The 24,055-nt window shown below is 45.3% G+C and overlaps 1 long non-coding RNA gene across 2 annotated transcripts in view; it reads left to right on the top strand.

Moving 5' to 3' along the window:
• LOC134381272 (uncharacterized) overlaps positions 1-24,055 on the top strand; it is a 38,013-nt gene that overhangs the window by 12,483 nt on the left and 1,475 nt on the right. Inside the window, exons 2-4 of one of the 2 annotated variants that reach the window (XR_010023926.1) lie at positions 15,333-15,454; positions 17,550-17,646; positions 18,406-18,654. This is a non-coding gene — a long non-coding RNA (uncharacterized LOC134381272). Of the gene's footprint in view, positions 1-15,332; positions 15,455-17,549; positions 17,647-18,405; positions 18,655-24,055 lie in introns of those variants that run through there. The other variant, XR_010023927.1, reaches the window with a different exon arrangement.

The following is a 24,055-nucleotide window of genomic DNA, read 5'->3' as shown; positions in this document are numbered from 1 at the left end:
ATGGGAAAGAGGAAATCATCTAATTAAGAGGCTTCCACTTGAAGGTCCAATTTGAGTCGATTCACGTTGTAAAGAGGAAGTGAACTGCAGAGATCTGCTGCAAGCTCTCCTGCATTTCAGTCCAGCAGCGCCTGTTAGTTCGTGGCAGAAACACACACTTGTCAGCTAGAGAGTTAGTGTGTGTCTCTTGCCCCATTTCCAGAGAAGAATGCAAATGTCTCTATGAAAGCCAGAGCAGCAGGTGCCCTGATGTCACAGGCTCTCTTGAGGCACTGCCCACTGCCCCCAAATCCAAAGTCCTGTTTCACACCCCTTGGCACTTTTCATGCAGCACCGTTGAAGGACATTGGGTGTCCCCAACCTGGTGCCACCCTCTCCATAGCTTGCTGTCAAGAAATAGTCTCTGAAGGAGGTGGGCTCCTCTGAGTTGCCTGACTTTGTACCCTACATCCAACAGTCATTGGCTCCAGGCTTCCCCCAGGAAAGGGGCAGCACTTGGCAGAGGGCAGTTCTGCTCTGAGAATCAACAGGCAGCACTCCAGAGTCTGGGTCCTGGAGGGGAGCTGCTCAAGTGCTTGTGGGTGGCCAGCCCTTTTGACACCCCACAAATGCCCCAGCTCTCTCACAAAGCTGCTGTTGTGTTTAGTCTTGATCTTCCATGGTCATGTTTACAATCTCAGTTTCCTAATTTACCTGTTTACTCTCCAAACATAAAACTTCAACAATAGGACTAATTAGGTGCCCAGTAGAAGTTAACACCTCATGGGAGGACTGTTTCTCCATAAGCTACTTTGCTCTGGAAGAATGTGCCAAGGTAAGTGGATGATTCACTGGTGTGATATAACAGGAACAGACTGGTTTTGTGGGATCACAGTACGTCACACAGAGTCTGCATTATGAGCTTCCCGTGGCCAGTACTTTTTTCTTGTCATCATCCGTGGGATTGTTGGTGTGTGCCACGAGGAAGGGGACCTGTTTCTCTTGCCCTAAGTCTAATCCCACCTGTACTCATCTCTGGATGAGAAGCATGGAATGGGTAGAGGAACCTGCAGTTTCCACTTGTGTGAAAGTGATGCCTCCTTGGGAAAAGTGTGTTCCTCCATTGATACATAGATATTTGACCTTTTCATGCTTTGAGGGTGGGGAAAGGAAGTCCCATTTGAAGCCACTTTTGTGTTTGTTGAAGAATGTTGTTGAGTGTGTTATGAGTTTGCTAGGGCTGCTAAAACAAAGTACCATGGATTAGGGGGCTGAAACAGCAGAGGTGTGTTGTCTCACAGTCTGGAGGCTGGAAGTCCAAGATCAAGGTGTCATAGTTGGCTTCCCCTGAGCCTCTTTCCTTAGCTTGTAGACAGCCATTTTCTACCTGTGTCTTCACATGCTCAGCCCTCTGAGTGTGTCTGTGTCCTAATTTCTTCTTATAAGGACACCAGTCAGACTGGATTAAGGCCCACCCATGCGATGTCATTTTACCTTGATTATCTCTTTAAAGACCCTGTCTCCAAACACAGTCACATTCTGAGCTTCTGGGGGTTAGGACTCCACAGGTGAAATTTGGAGGACACAGTTCAGCCCATGACAGTGTATCAGTCTTTACATTGCTCAGTGTCCACTCTGTGAGAACCCACACTCCCAGAGTATTGCTTTTAAACTTGTATCCAGAATGTTTTTCTTTAAAAAGACTGGTGTACAATCTATTATGGATAGTTTGAATTTTGTAATTATCCTCATATATTGGTTGTGGCCATACTCTGCACTTAGAGCTGAATTCCTGGTCCATGTTTAGAATAGCACAGTGGTTGAACATGCAATGGGTGTATCCCCAAGGGCTCATTAAAACACAGATCATTGAGCTCCTCCCCCAGTTTCTGGCCTTGCAGGCCCAGGTTGGGCCTGAGAATTTGCATTTTTGACAAGGTGTCAGGTGATGTGGATGCTGCTGGTCCAGAGGCTGTCCACTAAGGGGCACAGGGGGAGCGCCGGGACTGAGCTATCACCAGGTCCTACAGGGTGTTCCACGCTGTCCAATCGCAGCTCACTCTCCTACGTGGGCACCTCTGTGCCAGAGACCCTCTTCCACCTCCCATTAACGTCCTTGTTTAGGTAGGAGTACTCTCACCTTAAACTGTTATGACCTATCCTCGGCTGTGGCATTCACACTTCAAAGGTAATAAAATATTAAATGAAATAAACTCGTAATGAATAAAGCAGTGATGAACTATAAGTCTTTATCTCATAAGGGACCTTTTGGTACCAAAGCCATCAACACATGCAAAATAGAGCTGAGGAATGTGAAAGGTCTTGCTTTTGCTTTCTTGTTCTTACATTTTGTCTGTCAAAATCAACAGAGGATCCATTTGCTTGTGAAATTAATTTCCTCATCATCCATCATCCTTCATCCTACCACCTCATTTTTTGCACAATGCAATGTGAGCCATTTCTATGTAAAACTAAAATATGCTTGAAACTGACAATGAGGTCATCATAAGGTTTTGCATGACTCGGCTAGGTCAATCAGAGAAGATGGTTGCTATTTTGCAAGGAGGGAAGCTAATTAAATATGTCACTGATTATATAAGAGAAAGCTAATAAATTGTGATTTTGAGTGGTATAGGTTAGGATGATGATTAAAAGCAGGAGTCATGAATAAAAACAATGTTTATTAACTGGATGGGGACCGCAGGATTGAAGTTTTCAAAAGTTTGGATACGAGTATACCCTGTGAGTTTTTTTCCAAGAATCTTAAATGTTCAGTACAAGCTATATAATTACATTATAAATTTTATTTATGATTTCTAGCAGTTTTCTAAGTGATGTGGGGAAAGCAGTTATCAAGAGTGCACCTTTGTGGAGGAAAAAAAAATTCTAGAGGAAATAAAAGGCACAGGGAGAAATGTCTAAGTATATCGATACAAGCAGATTTCCAAACACTTAATTAGCAAAGAATGCTTATCAGAAATCTTTTTCTCTCTATGTTTCATCACACTTTAAATTAGCAAAAAATATTGCCTTTTGTCGATGCCAAGATGAGGAGAAATGAGTTGTGCATGTTGCAAGGAAGAGGAAGGGGGAGGAGTGAGTGTGGAGCCGCATGCAGGGTGATTCTTGGCAGAAGCAGGTGGCAGCTCTGGAGGGGGCAGGAGCTGGGGGGGCAGTTCCTGTCCACTGCCAGGGCTCACCCCTCACAGTGCTTGTCTGTGGTCTCTGGTTTGGCTCAGAGAGGAGCTGAAGTATGAAACAGTAAAGTCTGTTGAGAGAGGCAACCTGAGATCCTCAATGACAGGTGAATTTGAGGTGGAGATTTCCTGCTCTTTCAAATGGAATCCAAATTGTCGTGGTCACATCTAGGGGGTTGTGCTATTTAGCCTCGTCGTTGTAAGGGAAAGTCTGCACTCCCATGATGTCTCAGTCTGCTTGGTCTCCTGTAACAAACTACCACAAACTGGGCACCTGAGACAGCAGAAGCTTGTTTTCTCACAGTTCTGGAGGCTGGAAGTCCAAGATCAGGGTGACAGCAGGGTTGATTTCTACTGAGGCCTCTCCTTGGCTTGTAGGTGGCCGTCTTCTCCCTGTGTCCTCACATGGGCACCCCTCCGTAAGTGTCTGTGTCCTTATCTCCTCTTCTTATAAGGACACTAGTCAGATTAAATTAGGGCCCACCCTAACGACCTCATTTAACCTTAATTACTTCTTTAAAGAATGTGTCTCCAAATATAGTCACATTCTGAGGTTCTGGGAGTTGGGACTTCAACACATGAATTTTGGGGGTTCAGAGGCTGGAGTGCTATGGCAGCCCTAGCAAACTAACTGACATGGCTTCCAGCCAGGAGTAACGTGGAGAAGGCTTTGTCAGAAAGTGAGTCCATGACTTGGCAACTGTCCCTGTGCATCCCCTCTGAAGAGGACAAAGTCCAGCCAGTTATTAACCAGTTGCATGGAGTGCCTTTGGCTGGTTAGAGTAGCGGGAGCAGGTGTTCTGCTTCCAACGAACAGGACGTTGATAAACGTAAAGTGGTGAGCAGTGAAATTGCATATGTTGATACAGCACTAATGTCTTTCATTAAAGACTGGTAGCTGTGTTTCCTGCAGTATGAAAGAGCTCATCTGAAGCAAGTGTTGAGCAGTGCAGTGGTGACCTATTCTTGTGTGTCTGTCACCGTGGACAGAGCCGCTACTACCACCAGCCAGCCAGCCACCCCCTTCACCTGCCTCGTGCTTCTGGACTGAGTACTCTAAAGAGATCCGGCATGGATGGGGCCACGGTCCAGTGTGGAAAAATGAGCCCTTTAAATTAAATGTAAATGCACATTTAAATGTAATGAGCACTAAATGAGCACGTTAATTCACAGGAGCACTCGGTGCTTCTGCCTTAAAATGGAGAGGCCTGTGCCTCCCGGGGAAGCTGGGAGATGTAGTGGCAGAGGGCACACAGCCAGCATTCACAGAGCATCCCTAAGGTGGGAGATCCCAGAGCAGGGTCACCCAAGTAACAGCAATGTCATTACAGTGGGAAAGACTTCGTCACAGCAATTCTCAAAGTGTATCCCTGGATGAGAAGCATCATCACCATCCAGGAACTGGTCAGAAATGCAGATTCTCAGGCCCAACCCCATATTCACTGACTCAGGAACTCAGAGTGTGGGGCCCAATAATCAGTGTTTGGACAGGCACTGTCTGGGGGGCTGCCAAGTAGAGCAAATAAAAATACAGGACACAGTTAAATGCGAATTGTAGGTAAGCAAAACACCCGTTTTTAGTATAGGTATGTCCCAAATATTGCATGGGACATGGTTAGCACTAACAAATGATTCATTGCTTAACTGAAATTCACATGTAGTGGGGGTTCTACATTTTGTCTGCCTGCAGAGGATTCTGATTCATGTCAAGTGCAGGAACCACTGGCACAGAGGCTTTGCCTAGGTTAAATGCCGTGTTCCAGCCATGTCCGTGTTGAACTCCAGTTGTCTTATTTCCTTAGATTCCCCCTTTTGACTCTCTCTTCCATTTTCTAACTAGTGACTCTATGCTCTACAGACTTCTTTCCCTGAATCTGAGCACGAGCTTATCCAAGCCAAACACTTCCAATGTGCCTGTGTGAGTGTTTTCATCTTGTATACACCAAAGGGATCAGGAATACAGCCATGACTGGTGAGGGCTATTGTCCCATCAGCACTTGCAAGCTGAGTTGCTCTCACTTTCTCTTCATCTCTGTCCCTATGCACACACCTCAGAGGCACTTTGGGTTAAGATTTGTTCTGATATTTGTGCTGGTATCTGAAAGTGTTACTATTTGTTCCCAGCAAGGGAGACTTGAGGGCATCACTGCACACTCTCTGTCCCCCAAGTATTCTCCAAAAAACAGGAAAGTTGGTGACAGTCATCTCCCAGATCAACCTGTGTGACTGTTGTCAAAATGCACTAGACAATCCATGAGAGCACATTTCTGCAGTGACAGAATTACAGCCCAGCACGTACTCTCATTTCTTTTACTTTCAAAGTGGCACTTGTCATTTTGGAAGCATGAGGGTCTCAGAAGGTGGTGTGCTGTCCTGAGCCTTGGGCATCAGATGAATGCAAGAGGGTGAGCTGACCGGGCCCTGCATAAAGGCTGGGCTTAGAAGGTCCGAGAAGGAGGACTGCAGTGCCTGTTTGTGGCACTCTGAAAGTCAGAAACAGTACAGTTACTGACCATGAGAGTGTTGTTTCCAAGGTCAGCAACAGTTTGGGGCAGCTGAAGAAAGTGTCTGTGATCCTGACATTTGTTTCCCTGCTACTGTCTTTCTTGTCCCTTCTTGTCTGATTCTCCCTGTCCGAGCCCTCATTTACATTTTCTCTGCCTTTTCACATTCATGGCTTCTTAGTTCTGTCTGTGATTTTTAAAAAATGCCCCCAAATAAAAATTGCATGGGTCTACTATTTATTTGCTTATCAGTTGTGGCTAACTCAGAAAAAGGTTGGACTGTGCATGCTGAGCAGCACACCCGCTCACCAGCTCCTACGTTCATGCAGAAGACCTCGGAAGTGCCTCAGCCCTGGCTCTGCGTCTGGTTCTTTGCCTGCATGTGCACATAGTAAATAGGTCTGGTTATCGAGAACCATTAAATTGAAAGGAAAGGAAAACTCCATGCTTAAAAATTGTTGAAGAACATGCTCTTGCACTGATTCTGGGTTAGACACTGAGCTCTACGGAACTGTCAATGGTTAAAGAACCTTAAGTATGGGGGGCAGAGGAAATGGTGTCTTGTATTGTTTATGACAAGTAATAGCCACACAAGGCTGGTTGAGTTATTGATTCAAGCTATTCATATAATATTTCTTTCTTTCTTTTTTTTTTTTTTCTGGTGGCTGGCCTGTGTAGGGATCTGAACCAGTGACCTTGGTGTTACAACACCATGCTCTAACCAACTGAGCTAATTGGCCAGCCCAAGGGTCATATAATATTTCATCAATGTGTCACATAAGAAATGGAGACCAAGTATGCACTACTCTTTTTGGGGGGGGTGGGATGGTACCGCAGTTACAAACCCTTGACCGGGGTGTTATCAGCACCATTTTCTCCCAAGTGAGCTAAGTGACCTGTCCCATCGGTTCTATTCTTGTTAATGACACATCCAGTTACAGAGAGAAAACCTTAACCCCTAATGTTTGATGAAAGCTTTTTAAAATTAAATTTTATTTTTCTTGGGCAGAATCTGATCAAAGATTCAATATAAAGAGGAAAAAGTGCATTTTACACTTAAGAAAATGCAGCACATGAAGACACAGGTTTTTAACACATTTATGTTTGGCAGGTTGGAGTTGAGAATATTACGTTTGGTCTGGAGACTGACTCCAGGGTGATGGTTTCCTGGACAGCCTTAATATTGATCAAGATTGTACTTATAAAAGATCATTCCAAGATCCAGACAACCAAGAATTTGTCACAGTTGGGAAAATAGGGGAAACTAACTCACTGTAGTGATAACAACACTCAAAACAATCTGCATGAGGAAACTACTTCACTTGGGTTTATAATGACCTCATTTCACAGAGTAGTCAATGTATGCATTGCTGTGCACTGATCTTCATCCTGTAGAAGCAGAACTTAGACAAAAACACTGACACCCCAGTATGGTCACAGGTAGAATGTGTCCAGCCTCAGCAGTATCAAAATCGAAGTGCTGCTGGCCAAAGCCAGGAGGGGCCACTGTGCTGGCACCAGAGCATCAGGTACTAATGTTTTCACAGAACGTGGTGGCAAATTAAGTTGACAAAACAAGGAGTGGAGTTTTGGGGTAATTATTAAAAGGTGTGAAGATGAGCAGTGAAAGAATCAAAATAAACTGAGAGGTTGTAGAATAGTAACAAAGAGACAATTGTAAGATTTTAAAGAAGAGTTCACCACCAGAAAGCATTAACGTGAAGCTCCCTGGTGTTGGGAGGAAAACTTTTCCTCTGCCGGCTTAGGTCTCGCGGTGGTGGTGGGGGCTGCAGATTAATTGACAATAGATTCACTGTGAAGAAGTTTACTTCCAGTGTCTTCAGGAGCAATCCAAAAGAGGAGGTTCCCCAAACAGCCAGGGGTGAGGGTGACATGTCAGTGTAATGAACGGGGTGGGGGTTGGACCTGGGTGGGAAAGTATTAAAGGTTTCCGTAGGGCTTGTTTACACAGTTTTTCATCCTGGGGCTAATAGGCAAGTCTCCTTCCTGGCCGGAAGCTCCCCCAGAGAAGGGACTTAACAAGGGAGCCCAGCCCTTAATCAGATCAGGGGAGCTCCGAGAAGACTTCTATGTGCATCTGCTGTATCTCTGATGTCTTCCTTTAGTCTAAAGTGATCTTTATGCCATTCTGGTCCTTTCACTGGGAAGCTGACTTCCAGGAGGGCTGAGTGGGGCAGAGGTTTGCCTTGTAAAGTTTTCTGTCTGTGCAACTCGATTTCCTTCCATACCTGTGAATTATGCTAATGAGGAGGAAAAGGGGGAAGACCCCCTAGCCAGTGTGATCTGGTGAGCTGCGCTGGAGAGCAGTGCCGGGGGGCGTGGGGCGGGCCCTGGTGGGACGAGGACCTAAGCTCCGGGAGAGCGGGAGGAGCCGGGGCATCACCTCCTGCTTTCCTCACTTCCAGGGACACCCTGAAGAGAGTTTCAGGTGACTAATGAGTTAATAAGTGTGTTACCAATAAGTAATGAGGTTTTCATGTTATATTAATGGAATAGTGAGTTATTAGAAGAGTTTTAAGTTATTAATGAGATGCTGTCTAAATCTAGCTCTTGTAGGCCCCTGTTCAAGTTTCTAAAAATAAACTTGGCATTAGCTTCCAAATACTATTATGCTTTAAGGTTGCATTAGTCAAACCCCACAGTTACATCAAAGAAGGTGTGTTGTTAAAATAAGTAGATATGCCCCATCCACCCGTCCACACAGCAGATATTCTGCACGTGGCTCGGGGGCTGTGCTGTGAGAGCCCACCAAGTCCCCTCAGGCATCAGGGAATCAGGGAGCAGATACACGGGGCAACCCCAGGTTGCAGAAACACCCCGGGCATGGAGAGAGGCCACCGTCTTGGCCACCACCTTTAAATGAGCTAGCTGAGGACAGCTGTCTGACTACATTGGCCAGGGTTCTCCAGAGAAAAAGAACCAATGAGATGTGTGTCTATCAATCTGTCTGTCTATCTGCCTATCTGTCTGTCTATCCATTGAGAGGTTTATATGGAGGCCTTGGTTCAAGCAATGTGGGGTTGGCAAGTCTGGGCTCAGGAGGGGCCAGCAGGAGACCCGGGAAGAGCTGCTGCTGCAGTTGGACCCAAAGGCAGTCTGGAGGCAGAATCCCTCTTCCTCGGGGGTCAGTCCTCTTCCCACATCCTTCGACTGATTGAATGAGGCCTGCAGGAGAAGAAAAGACATTCTTTTTCCTGTACACATCTGAGGCTCATTGGATGGGGCCCTGCAAGTTAGGCTGACAGAAGTCAGACTAACAAGAAAAACAAACAGAAGTTACTAATGTGAGCGCCACTGAGCTTACACGCGGCACTGAGAGATGAGTAATTCAATGGGTGGTGAGGACTTGGGCTTACACAGCATCTCAACAGAGAACAGCACATTTTAGAGAAGTGACAATTCAAAGGAAATAGTGCTCAGGCTTTTAGGGGCACAAACTGGGGAGGTGACAGTGGGGAAACAAGCGTAAGGTGAGGGTCTGTTTGAGGACACGCTTTCTTGGTGCCATCTCATTGCTGGTGACAAAGTCGTTTTCCCTTCTTGCCTCCCTGATACAGGGAGGTGGGGGACACCTTCACAAGGGGAAGTTTACATTCTGTTTTTAGGCAGAAAGGAAGAGGGCAGAGAGCTCGTCCTGTGTCTGCTGTTTCTCAGTTGCCTGCAGTTCCAAATAATCCTCACGCCAGCACAGTGTGTCTGGGGTGCACACTCTGACCCTTTCAGGCCCACCTGCCTTGTGGAGGGTCATCTGTTTGCCAAAGTCTCCCGACTTAAACATTAACCTTATTTTTAAAATACCTTCACAGCAACATCAGTAGTAATGTTTGACCCAATACCTGGGTACTGTGGCTCAGTCAAGTTGACACATAAAATTAATCATCACAATGACCCAGTAAAAATAATGAAAAACATTCCAGGAAGGAGGACGCCTGTCCTGGCCTGGAAGAGAAAAGGCCGGGGCAGGGGGCTGTGCTCACCCAGGGATGTGGGGAGAGAGGCCAGGGAAGCCAGGAAAGTCACACCCTGCAGGGCCTGAGGACAAGGTGGGGAGTTTCAAGTTTACCCTAAGAGCAGCAGGAAGACAACTGCTGCAGGAAGAGAAACTATGTGTGTATCGGGCATCGGGCTCCTTCTGTAAAGCTCTGCCAGTTCCACGTGGCTGGCGTGGGATGGGTGCGCCGGGGAGGACTGTTTGCCTCACTGAGGAGCGAGTGCGGATTCCAGCTCTGCCGGCAGCACAGTGTTAAACGCAGAGTAGCCTTTTCCTTGTACTTTTACTCCTAAAGGAAGCTACAACCATCACTGATACCCCAGCTACCACTTTTAAACATTTTATACTATACATGTTTTTCTATTGTATTTTAAATGGTTTTGTACTGTATTACAGCCTCCCAACAGTTCTAAAGCTATAATAAACACAAAGTTTTAGCTAGATCACAACTGAAGCTTTTAAAAAAGAATCAGTTTCTCTTTCATAATAACAATTACTGTAACAATTTCTAGGAACTTTTCCCATGTTTTCTCCACAAACTTCATACAGCTGCTACCGACTTTGAAGCAGCCACCATGCAGCACCTCAAGGCAGAGTGTGGGATCGTCGACTCTTGGCTATCACAGAAGGCACATGGCTTAGGAATGGGAGGCCAAGGCTTAAATATTTAGCAGAAGTCCCCTTAAAGGACCGTAAAGTGACCTTGTAAGGGGGCTGAATGTGAGAACGGGGCCACCTGTGCTGGGTGCGGGGCCTGCAGCCCTTCCTGGGAGGAGCTTTCAGACGGAGCCTCTTTTCTTTATCTGGAATCCAGTGGGTTTTCTGAGATCTCTGCTTCTAGCTCCTGTTACCACCTGCGTCACCCTCAGCCAGCTCCGTGAGCAGGGAAGTCCTGGAGAAAACAAAGGCAAGCGCTTCAGCGAGTGGATGAGGCCCTGCACGCTCTGCAAAGGTGCTTAAGTGGCCTGGCAGGGTGGCCGCCCCGCGGGGAGTGCAAGGTGGCTGCAGGCCTGGCTGGTCTGTGCCCAGAGCACCAGACACCGCCTGAAACCATCTGCTCGGAAATGTCTGGCTCTGTCCTGCTCTTCTCCTCTGGGTACGAGATTGCTGTTCAACTCCAGCACCGACACCCAACCTCAAACAAACAAAACCCAAGCAGGGCCCCAGCCTGCTGTCGCCAGGCGGTTGGATGGCATGTCCTCCTTTTGCCCCTCCATTCTGCTCCCCCACAGAGCCGGCTCCCACCATGGGTCCTGGATGTCACGCCTTCCCTGGAGGTTGTGGCGAGTCTTCTGAGTCCTCCAAATGGGCATGTCTGAGAAAAGGATAACTCGGTCCCAGAGCAGGGTCTAGAATCAGGCCCCATTTACACCTGTGGCCTCCAAGTACTTAGGGCTTTTCTTAAAATTCAGGAGCTTTTCCTCCATGAACAGGCATTGTCTAGCAGAAGCTAACTGTGTAGGTGGAAAATTGAGGTACGTGTCAGAATTTTCTTTTTTTCAGGGCAAAGAAAAAAAGATAATTGAACTAAAATAAAAGTCAGAGGAATGAGCCTACGTCTTCACCTAAACTAATCTTACTGTGGGCCTAATGGTAATAAGCAAATGCTGTCATGTCCTGCAGATGTACTTTCTGTAGAAATGTGCTTTTGTGGAGCAGGCGAGGCAGGGATGTGAGGCAGGGAAGGGCAGATCCTGGGGCCGGGGGGTGGGCACCATCTGTCTGAGCTACCCTGGCTGTGCCCAGATGTCAGGGTTTGCCTGTGTCCTGGTCTGTCTCTGCAGGCAGGACCTCAGTGTTGGAAGGCAGGTGAGGCCAGTCAGAGGCCTGCATAGCCCACATGGAGCCAAGGCCATGGAGCTGTCAAAGCTAAAACTGCACCCATCAAACAGGCAAGAAGACTTCATTCCAGGCTATTGCAGTGGGAGAGAGAGGCCAGAAGCCAGAGATAATGACACTGTCTCCTTTGATGACTGCATTTCAGAGAGAGGGTTCCCAGGTCCTTGAGAAAGGCATTCCTGGGCTGTAAAGCAGGCAAGAAGCTGCTAAAAAAAAAAAAAAAGAAAGAAAAGATTTACATACATCTCAAAAGGACAGAGAATTTACAATAAGTTTTCTAAAGAAAACGCTCTAAGAAAAGGGAGATCAGGGGCTGGAGGCAGGAAAAAGCTTGTCAACCGAGGGCACATTAAGGCCAGCTTGGTCAGTGCCCAGTGGTGCCAGCCCCACTGCCAGCTGCTGTGGCAGTGTCCCCCACCAAGGCACTCGGCCGCCAGAGCACTCTTTGCCTGGAAAAAGTTACTCATGATGCTTATTAAAGCAGATAAGGCAGACTTTATCCAGGATAGGTGTAGGGACCACAGCCATGGGGTCTTGCAGTGGGGGTAGGACACTGGGCCCAACTCCAGACATAGCACACATAAGCGGGATTTTACTGCCAAAGAGCAGGGCATGGGGTCAATGGATGGAATGACTAGAGGTGACATTCGGGGTAAGGGGGATTCTGGCTAAACTGACCCAACAGGTTTCTTGCTGAAGGCAGGCCAGGGTGGCCAGACATCACCTGGGGATGGGGGAGGAGGAGGAACCTGGCCAGACGTGGTGAGTGGAAGGCTCTTGCTACACTGACTTAGCAGGGTTCTTGCTAAAACTGGCCCTTGCAAGCAAGCGCACGGATGGGCCTAGGAGAAGGCTGAGGAGCTGACTAGAGCTCGGCTGCACAGAGGACCTTTGTCCCTCCCCACTGGGCCCTCCCATCCTCTCTTCCCTCCTCAGAGTCCTCTGAAGGAAACCAGTCCGACCACTGTGCCTGCAGTGGGTGGCCTGCCATGAAGTCCTGAGCCAGAGATGGGGAAAAACACCCAATGCTCAGGGTGGGGCACGGTCACCAGGAGGTGGGGGAGGCTCCCACTCATTTTGTCCAGGAGAGAAAACAGTTTTGGGGCTGATAACTGGCCACAGTGCAGAGAGGCCCACTGGCATGCAGAGCACACTAGGTATTTTAGGCTCCAGCCATAAAAGGAAGGCTGACTTTGAACCAAACGGCTCTTACTGATAGGTAACCACGAGCCATGACTGCCATGAGTAGGTGGGATGTCACAGGTCTGCGTGCCTCGTGCCATTTCCCCGCTGCACATGGGTCCTCTGAGTACACAGGCTCAGCTCTTCAGCACCAGGAGCTGGGGGACAGGAGAGAGTGGCAGCCTGGCTATTTGCCTGTGTCTCTGGTTTTGTTACTGAGAGACTGAATGTGGAAGCAGACAGTGGCCAGACCATGCATGGACAATAGCCCTGACCCACAGCCTGCAACCACCTACCCAGGAAGCCAACCCATCTCAATCACCAGCCCGAGAGGCCACCTGCTCTGAGTCAGACCTGCAGGAAGTCAGACTGCTGTCTCTAGTAGTCCAGGAAGCCAAACAATAGTCCCTGTAATGATTGGCCCCAAACAGCCAAGACTTGATTAGTAACTCAAGCTTCCCTAATCTTTGTTCCTCTCCCAACTCAGGAGCAGCCATGGGCAGCCACGTGCTCCCCTAGCCAACCACACAGGAAGCCTCACTTCTGGTCAGCACCCCGGCTTCTGCAGGCCCATGGCCTCCACTGGGGCTCCCCTGGACCGTCTCTTTTTCCGCGATGAAGCTTGCCTGCTCCTTGACCTGCCTGCCCAGCTCTGCTGAGTGCAGGTGACAGCAGCCATCTCCATTGCTGTAGCAGGCTCTGAGTAGCAGCCTTTGCTTTTCTCATTTGGGTGGTCTTCACCTATTTCCACACTATTTTAGGGGCAGGGGTGGATCCATGGTGAACATCCACGGACAGCAGCCTTCTTTCCCCTCTGCTGGGTGACTTGAAGCATTGGCTGAGGTGAGTCTCCACTCCACATGTGGCAGAGCACCGGTGCTGGGAGGAGCAGAAGGAAGGGTGCTTTGGGCTGATGGGCTTGTTACCACTGACCCAAACTCCTTCTCCCACCTGTTGCTTCCCTATAACCAGGAAAGGGACCAAATTGCCACACTTGTTTGCAGGCACTGGCTGAGCTTAAGGCGTTGGCCAGTCAAGAATCACCAGAATGTGCTCCCTGGTCCTGGACACAGACACGGACTTGGACTTGGCAAGGCTGAGCCCTTCCCGTGCCCCAGGTGACAGGGCCACATCCTGTATAGCTGGATCACTACACTTGGGCCACTGCCAAGTGCTGACAAGCTGATGAAAAGCCACTCGGGAGCATCCAGCCTGCAGAGGAAGATGCCTCACTGGGACAGATCTCGTCCTCTTTTGGTTTGAACTGAGTTCAACAACTGCATGTTAAAGGCTGTGACCATGATGCCCTGTAATGACAGATCCCAGGTCCTGGGTGCCAGGTGATACGGATGAAGCCCATGCGTGAAGCTCAACACTTCTTCTGTTACACACACAGGGTGTACACGGAGGGTCTCAGTGCTGTGCCTTTGAGAGGTCACCCTGTCCCTGTGAGCCTTAGTTCCCTCCCAGTCGAAGTGGCACCACTCTGGTTTTATGCTGAGCTTGGCATAGTGTGATTTGGGGAGCCCCAGAAAAGGTCATCTGTCCTGTTCATTATGGTGGCTGTCTGTGTGTACACAATCATGGGCAGGAGGGGGCATTCTGTGGTGGCAGGAAGTCACACAATCCTGGCACCAGGCATGCTGGAAGGGACAGGTGTGGGAAGGAGGACATGCAGGGGCTGGGCAGCATGTCCCAGAGCTGAGCGCCACGTGCAAACAAATGAGGTTTGTGGGGAAATGCTGTGTGCAGAGAAGCTGCAGAGGGCATGAGGTCCTGGAATTCCTCCATCCGACAGAAAAGTGTGGCCACACCAGGAGGTGTGTGACTGCTGCGGGGAGGGCCCCTGCCCCATGATGTAGCAGGACGTAGCTGGGAAGTTCCTGGCCAAGGGAGGACCTTGTCCTGGGGCTTCTGTTGAGCAAAGTTGCAGTTCCCTGGCTGGCTTTCTGCATTCTAGGTGTCACCTCCCCAGGTTCCCCACTCATCTCCCAGTTTGCCCAGTGTATTAGTCAGCTCAGGCTGCCATAGCAAAGTGCTGCAGACTGGGCGGCTTAGGCAGCAGGTATTTATTTCACAGCTCTGGAAGCTAGAAGTCGAAGGTCAAGGTGTGGACAGGGTTGGTTCCTCCTGAGGCCTCTCTTTTTGGCTTTCAGATGGCCGTCTTCTCCCTGTGTCATCACATGGTCATCCCTCTGTGCATATCTGTGTCCTTCCTGATCTCCTCTTCTTATAGGATGCCAGCCCTATTGGATTAGGGCCCCCCCAATGATCTCATTTTACATATTTATCTTTTTGCAGACCCTATCTCCAAACAGGGTCACATTCCGAGGTACTGACAATTAGGACAGGGCAGGGACAGTGGCCGTACAGTTATGAAATACCTGTAAGGGCAACAGATGAATATATTTGGAAAAAGTCACAGTATGATCCAGGAAAACATTTGTGATCTATGAGGAGAGAAGCATTTGTCTAGGCAGGTCAAATATCAAGGGCCTGCAGAGAGTCCTCAAAGAACTTTTCGCTTGTTGAGGGCTTTTTTTTGTTTTTTAAAGCTTTGATTTTTCTTTTTTCTTTCTTTCTTTTTTTTTTTTACTTTTTATTTTAAAATAATTACAGATTCTCAGGAGTTGCAGATACGGTGCATGGAGTCCTTGTGAACCCTTCTCCCAGCTTCCCCCAGCGGTCATACCTTATGTAACTACAGCACCGCTTCAGACCAGGAGCATGACACTGGTAAGGTGTGTGCAGATCCACGTAACCACCAACGCGGTCAGAATCAAGTCCCTGCTCCACACATGGACTCCTCGTGCGGCCCATTCATAGTCCCCCCCAGCCTCTCACCGCCCTCCCCCAATTCTGAACCCCTGAAAACTATGTTTTTTCTCCATCTTTATGATGTTGTCATTTCAAGAATATTATATAAATGGAATAAGATGGCATGTGACCTTTTGAGATTGCCTTTTCTTGCTCAGTGATAATGCTCTTGAGATGCATCTGAGGCGCTGCATGTATCAGCTGTTCATTCCTTTTTATTCCGCGGTGCGTCAGCGGTAGCAGTTCATTTGGACATCACCTACTGAGGAATATTTCAGTTGTTTCCTTTTTGGGCCTATTACAGACAAAGCTGCTATGAACAATCTGTCCAGGTTTCTGTGTGAATGCAATTTTGTTATTTTCCTAGGATAAATGCCCAGAACTGTGATTGCTGGGTTGTATCATATTTAGGGTGTCTTTGATTTCTCGCATCAGTGTTTTATAGTTTTCAGCACACAGTTCCTGTGTGTGTTTTGTTTTATTTACATCTGACAGAAGCATGAAGTGTAATCCTCAGTTAAAGATCACACCACCATGGGCCACCAAAACCCTGTCCGTTTTATCTGTTCCCTTCATCCATGATTGCTGCTCCCTAGTAGGTGGGCACCCACTCTAATGTGATACACACATATGTGCATGTGCACACATGCACATGCACACACGTGCACACGCACATGTGCACACACACGGTTCACCAATGCTTTGTGACAGCACCTTGATCTGAGCTCTGTATTCTATTCCAGTGACCTCTGCCATTGCTACGCTGTTGTTATTACTATGGTGTAGCAAGCATAATATCTGGTGGGATATTTGTTTTTCTTAGCCATATGTGACCATTATTTTACCATGTACATTTTAGAACTTGTTTATTGAAAATTAAAAAAAAACAGAATACCTTATAATTTTATTGATATTCTATAAAACTTATTACATTACTACATTATTTTGGGGTGAACTGACATCTTTACAATGTTAAGTTGTCCCATTCATGTACATGGTTTATCTCTCCATTTACTAACTCTTTTTATGACCTTTCTAGACTCTAAAAATTGAATCCATAAATATCGTGCTGTTTTGGACAGGTTAATTCCTACATGCTTTATAATTTTATACTGCTGTATATTTGGGAAGAAGAAACACTAGTGATTTTGTGAGTTAACATTATTTCTGGAAACCTTTATAAACTCTAAGTTTGCATGTTGTTCTGTTGAGATTTACATGTAAACAGTCACATCACCTGTAACTGAGAGTTTTCTTTGACTGTGAAGTGACTCTTCCATGTCCTGCCTTGAGGGTCTTCAGTACTCAGGCTCCTTCCTGCACTTGGATTATCTTCCCCCGCTACTGGACCATCTGAGTCACCACATGGTGACATCACACCAACAAGACCTGCATGGATGGTGTGGCACCCTGTGTATTTTGGTAGGACACATGCACGTGAAAGGATGGGAGGTGAACACATTCTGTCCTAGAATACTGAGGTCTATCCCTTGGCGGGGATTCTGGTTCCCAGTGCTCTGAGACATTGGGGTACGTGCATCTAATGTGAAGGAGGCACTGCCGTGCTCTGCATTTTCTACTGCCTGGGATGGCACGTGATGTGTGGTGGGCCTGTGGGTTTGGAGGTGACCTACAGTTGATTCCAGTGTGCTGCTCTGAGTGTCCTGAAAGGCCACCAGGTTTGTAGGGGCACAAAGCATGAGGAGGTGGTGGAGCCCGAGGTCCCCTTTGCCTGGAATGAGAGAGGCCTGTGGTGGACATCCATGCAGACTGAGGGGCAGTGGCTCATGCCAGGGGCTGGGAAGGATGGTGTCAAGGGGGACGTAGCACACCACAGGGCGGGTGAGGAAGAGTGATCACAGACATTGCGTAGAACAGCCACACTGTGGTGGTAATAAAAAGCAGACTTTTAGTTAGCTTTATGATTATTTTAATGTTCTCCACAGGAAATGTACCCTCTTACCACCTTCACCCAGGGTGGGCCAGTCCTACCACCCTCTCTCTCATTCATCCCTGCAGGGACATTTGTGCTGTGGATGGAGCTGTCAGGAGCCTGGTGGACAAAACATCATGACAAAATGAAAGGGAAAGATGGACTTCAAACAGCAGTCTGGAGGTGGGCACGGTAATCGTGGACTCACTGGCCCCTCATCCTGGTGGGAGGGAGGGAGCGGGTCTTCACCTGAAAGTAGAAGATTTGATTTGATTCTGTTTTGTTTTATTTACGTTATTTCCTTTTGGGGGGATAGGCATGAAGATAATACTAGAATAACACACATGGATGCAGGGCAGGGAGTGGTTACCATGGGTACATTTTTGGTGGCTACCTTGTAGAAATATCCATTCTGTGTTGGGCAATGCCCTGGTTTTCTGAGAACTTGCCCCTTCCTTTCAGGATAGCAGCCCATGGGCCAGGGCTTCCTGTCCACCCTCCCCACACCTAGGCCTTGGACATGCCATCCTGGGGCTTGAATCTTGAGGGAGTGATGGAAAGATGGGGAGTTCATTTGTGGTGGCTGCAGCCAGCCAAGGTTCCAAGGCCTGAGTGCCCAGTTGTAGCCCACTGACCCCTGTGGTGTAACCGGGACTGCCCAGCCCCTCTCTACTACTCTTAAAACCTGGTAGTCTATATTCTCCACATTCTGGGAGCTACCATGTCTCTTTGTAAAATATCTCTTTCTGCTCAAGCCAGCCTGTTGTTTTCTGACGGTTGCAGAAAAGAACCCTGCCTAACACATCTTCCAACCTAATAATATGTGTTTTTCTACCTTCAGAGTGATTGGTTAGAGGTGAATTTCTCTTATGAAGAAAATTTATTTGACTTATAGAAATTCCTTAAGTTTGACATGTTTCATTTTCTTCTATTAAATTTCAGAAAAATTGAATTCAACAACACTATTTAAGATTGCATGCATAGAGAGTTCCGGTCAAGATGGTGGAGTAGACAGTTCCTAGTGTTGCTCTCTCCCACAAAGCGACCAACTTGCAACTATTAAAAAGCAACAACAGGAGACATGAGATCAGTGCCAAAATAGGCGGGAGCGGCATGCCACAGGACCCCATCCCAGGCCAGTGTTTGCCACCCAGAGAGGCCTGAGAGCCATGGGGGCCACACACCCTGAGACAGCCAATCCAGAAAAGGCAGGCACCACGAGACCTCTAGCCCAGGTTAGTCCCTGCTACTTAGAGAGACTCAAGAGTCTCTGGGCTCACACGCCCATAGTCAGCCATGCTGGAAAAGGCAGGCACTGTGGGACCTCCAGCTCAGATTGGTCCTCCCCACTTAGAGAGACTTAAGAGCCTCTGGGTCCACACACCCTGAGACAGCCATGCTGGAAAAGACAGGTGTCGCAGGACCCCTAACCCAGGCTAGTTCCTGCTGCCCAGAATTGGCAGTCCCTTCAGGATCCAAGCCAGACATCAAGGAGATATGAGTGGACTGTGATATCCCCTGCCACAATGACAAAACACCAAAGGAAAGATAACAGAAATATGAAAAATCAAGAAAGTACATCACCACCAAAGGAAAATAATAACCCTCAAGCTCTAGATCCTATAGAACAGGAACTCTTTGAAAAGACTGACAAGGAATTTAGAGTAACAATTCTAAGGAAACTAAATCAGATACAAGAAAACTCAGTTAGACAACACAATGAAAGGAGAAAAAAATATACAGGATCTGAAAGAAGAAATGTACAAAGAAATCAATGCCTTGAAAAAGAGTATAGGAGAGCTTGTGGAGCTGAAGGATTCATTCAATGAAATAAAAAGCACGACAGAGAGTCTAATCAGCAGGCTAGAAGAAGAAGAAGAGAGAATTTCAGACCATGAAGATAGGCTGTTTGAATTAATGCAGGCAGACAAGAAAAAAGAAAAAAATTTTAAAAATTGAAGAAAATCTAAGAGAGATAACAGACAACCATAAGCACTCAAATATCTGAATCATGAGTATTCCAGAAGGGGAGGAAAAAAGAAATGGCATTGAAAGCATATTCAGTGAAATAATAGCAGAAAACTTCCCAGGTGTAGGGAGAGTCACAGATCTCCAGATTCAGGAGGCCGAAAGATCCCCTAACATATTCAACTCAAAAAGGTCCTCTCCAAGGCACATGATAGTCAAACTGGCAAAGTTCAGAGACAAAGAGAGAATCTTAAAAGCTGCAAGAGAGAAACAGCAAGTCACCTATAAGGGAGCCCCAATCAGAATAACATCAGACTTTTCATCAGAAACCCTAAAAGCCAGAAAAGAATGGGATGATATATTCAAAATACTAAAGGACAAAAATTGCCAGCCAAGAATACTTTACCCAGCAAGGCTACCCTTCTGAAATGAAGGTCAAATAGTATATTTCTCAGGCAAACAAAAACTGCAGGAGTTCACTACCACACAACCAGCCTTACAAGAAATTCTCAAGGAAGTAATGAGTTTGATACCTCAAAAACAACCATCACTGCTATGAATAATCAAGAAAGAACAAAACCTACCAGCAAAACAAAAATGCTAACAATAAGGAAAAAACATAGTTTATCTACCACCCCAGGAAACCAGCAAATACAGAAGATAAACAGAAAATTAGGAAGAAAGGAACAAAAGGTACTTAAGACATCTAAACAAAGATCAATAAAATGCTAGGAGTAAATCAACACCTTTCAATAATAACTCTAAATGTAAATGGATTAAATTCTCCACGCAAAAGACACAGACTGACTGTATTAAAAAGATGGACCCAGCAATATGCTGCCTTCAAGACTCACATGACCTGTAAAGACACACATAGACTAAGAGTGAAATGATGGAAAAAGATATATCATGCAAATAGAAATGAAAAACGAGCTGGAGTAGCTATTCATATATCAGATAAAATAGACTTTAAAGCAAAAACCATAAAAAGAGATAAAGAAGGCCACTATATAATGATAAAAGGATCTATCCATCAAGAAGACATAACCATCATAAATATGTATGTATCCAATGTCAGAACAGCCAAATTTATAAAGCAAACACTATTAGATCTAAGGAATGAGATAGACACTAACACTATAAGAGCAGGGGACCTGAACACCCCACTCTCAACATTGGACAGATCATTTAGGTGAAAAATCAATAGAGAAACACAAGATGTAGACAACACTTTAGACCAATTGCACTTGGCAGATACCTACAGAACATTCCACCCAACAACCTTAAAATATTCATTCTTCTCGTCAGCACATGGAACATTGTCTGGGATAGACCACATGTTAGGTCACAAATCAAGTCTCAACAAATTCAAGACAACTGGAGTTACTCCATGTATTTCTTCAGATCACAATGGATTAAAATTAGAAATCAATAACAAACCAAACTATGGAAACTATACTAACACATGGAAATTAAACAACATTCAACTTAGTGGCATATGGGTCCAAGAAGAAATTAAACAGGAAATCAAAAAATTTCTTGAAACTAATGAAAATAATGACACATCATACCAAAACTGGTGGGATACAGCAAAAGCAGTACTAAGGGGGAAATTTATCACATTAAATGCTTACTTCAGAAGAATGGAATGATGGCAAATAAACAATCTAATACTTCACCTTAAAGATCTAGAAAAACAAGAACAATCGAAATCCAAAGTTAGCAGATGGAAAGAAATAATTAAGTTCAGAGCACGACTAAATGAAATAGAAACCTGAAAAACAGTACAAAAGATCAATGAAACAAAAAGTTGGTTTTTGAAAAGATAAATAAAACGAACAAACCTTTAGCAAGGCTAACTAAGAAAAAAAGAGAGAAGACCCAAATAACAAAAGTTACAAATGAAAAAGGTGATATTACAGCAGACACCTCAGAAATACAAAAAATCATTAGAGACTATGATAAACAACTATATGCCAACAAATTTGGAAATCTGGAGGAAATGGATAAATCTCTAGAAACATACAAACTGCCAAAACTGAGGCAAGAAGATATAGAAAATCTGAACAGACCAATAACAGTAAAAGAGATTGAATCTGTTATCAAAAGGCTCCCAAGAAAGAAAAGCCCAGGACCGGACCAGTTCACTGCAGAGTTCAACCAAACCTTCAAAGAAGAAATGATACCAATTCTATACAAACTGTTCCAAAAGATTGAAACAGAGGTCATTTCCCCAAACTCATTCTATGAGGCAAACATCACCCTGATACCCAAAACAGACAAAGATACATCAAAAATAGAAAACTACAGGCCAATATTCTTGATGAATATAGATGTAAAAATCCTAAACAAAATACTAGATAACAGAATACAGCAACACATACACAAAATTATAGACCATGATCACGTGGGATTCAGCCCAGGGATGCAAGGTTGGTTCAACATACACAAATCAATATTTACTGATGTGATACACCACATCATAGATGGAAAGTATAGATGGAAAGTATCTCAACACAATTAAAGCCATGTATGATAAGCCCACCACTAATATCATTCTGAATGGGGAGAGGAACAGGAACTAGACAAGGATGCCCACTCTCACCACTCCTATTCAACATAGTGTTGGAATTACTTGCCAGAGCACTCAGAGAAGCGAAGGAAATAAAGGACATTCAGATTGGAAAGATGAAGTCAAACTGTCCCTGTTTTCAGATGATACGATACTGTACATTGAACAGCCTAAAGCCTCTACAAAAAAACTCCTACAGTTGACAAATGATTTCAGCAAAGTTGCAGGATACAAAATCAAGACACAAAAATCAGTAGCATTTCTATACTCCCACAGTGAACATGCAGAAAAAGAAATCAAGGAAGCTAGCCTATTTACAATTGCCACCAAAAAAAAAAAAATGCTTAGGAATAAAGTTAACTAAGGATGTGAAAAATCTCTACAATGAGAACTACAAACCACTGCTGAGAGAAATTAAAGAGGACACAAGAAGATGGAAAGATATCCCATGCTCTTGGATTGGAAGAATCAACATTGTGAAACTGTCCATATTACCCAAAGTGATCTACAGATTTAATGCAGTCCCCATCAAAATTCCAATGACATTTTTCTCAGAAATGGAAAAAACTATCCAGGCATTTTTATGGAATAACAAAAGACCACACATAGATAAAGCAATCCTGAGCCAAAATAATAATAATAATAATAATTAAGCTGGAGGCATAACACTACCTGACTTTAAACTATATTACAAAGCTATAATAATCAAAGCAGCATGGTACTGGCATAAAAACAGACACACAGATCAATGGAATAGAATAGAGAACCCAGAGATCAACCCTACACCTACAACCTACAACCATCTGATCTTTGACAAAGGCAGCAAGTCCACACACTGGGAAAGGGACTGCCTCTTCAACAAATGGTGCTCGGATAACTGGATATCCATATGCAGGAGAATGAAACTAGATCCACACCTCTCACCATATGCTAAAATCAACTCAAAATGGATTAAAGATTAAGTATACATCCTGAAACAATAAAACTCCTTAAAGAAACATAGGGGAAACTCCAGGAAGTAGGAGTGGGCACAGACTTCATGAATATGACCCCCAAAGCATAGGCAACTATATGCAAAATAAACAAATGGGATTATATCAAACTAAAAAGCTTCTGTACAGCAAAAGAAACAATCAACAGAGTGAAAAGACAACCAACAGAGTGGGAGAAAATATTTCCAAAATATACATCAGGCAAAGGATTAATACCCAGAATATATAAGGAACTCAACAACTTTACAGCAAAAAACAAGTAAACCAGTTATAAATGGGCAAAGGAGCTGAATAGGCATTTCTCAAAGAAAGATATATGAATGGTCAACAGACAAATGAAAAAATGCTCAACATCACTCAGTATCCAGGAAATGCAAATCAAAACCACACTGAGATACCATCTCATTCCAGTTAGGATGGCTAATATTCAAAAGCCTGAGAATGATAAGTGCTGGTGAGATTGCAGAGAAAAAGGAACCCTCATACACTGTTGGTGGGACTGCAAAATGTTGCAGCCTTTATGGAAAATTGTATGGAGGTTCCTCAAACAATTACAGATAGATCTATCACATGACCCATCTATTCCACAGCTGGGAATATACCCAGAGGAATGGAAATCATCATGCTGAAGGGATACCTGCACTCCAATGTTTATTGCAGCACTATTTACAATAGCCAAGAGTTGGAACCAGCCCACATGTCCATCATCAGATGAGTGGATAAGGAAACTGTGGTATATCTACACAATGGAATTCTACTCTGCTATAAAGAAGAATGAAATACTACCATTTGCAACAACATGGATGGCCTTAGAGAAAATTATATTTAAGTGAAACAAGTCAGGCACAGAAAGAGAAATACTACATGTTCTCACTTATTTCTGGGAGCTAAAAATAAATATATAAACAAACACACAAACAAACATGGGGGGAAGAAGACACAACTGTCACAACAATTCCTTGAACCTTTTAAGACAAGTGAACAGATATGATGGGGGGGAGGGGAGAAAGGGAGGGGGGCAGAGGAATGGGTAAAGAGTCATGTAATTGAAGACAGTGTA

Source organism: Cynocephalus volans, chromosome 6 (assembly GCF_027409185.1).
Source record: "Cynocephalus volans isolate mCynVol1 chromosome 6, mCynVol1.pri, whole genome shotgun sequence".
Taxonomy (NCBI): domain Eukaryota; kingdom Metazoa; phylum Chordata; class Mammalia; order Dermoptera; family Cynocephalidae; genus Cynocephalus; species Cynocephalus volans.
Note: the sequence above shows the minus strand (reverse complement) of the source record. Positions and strands in the feature narration are given on the sequence as shown.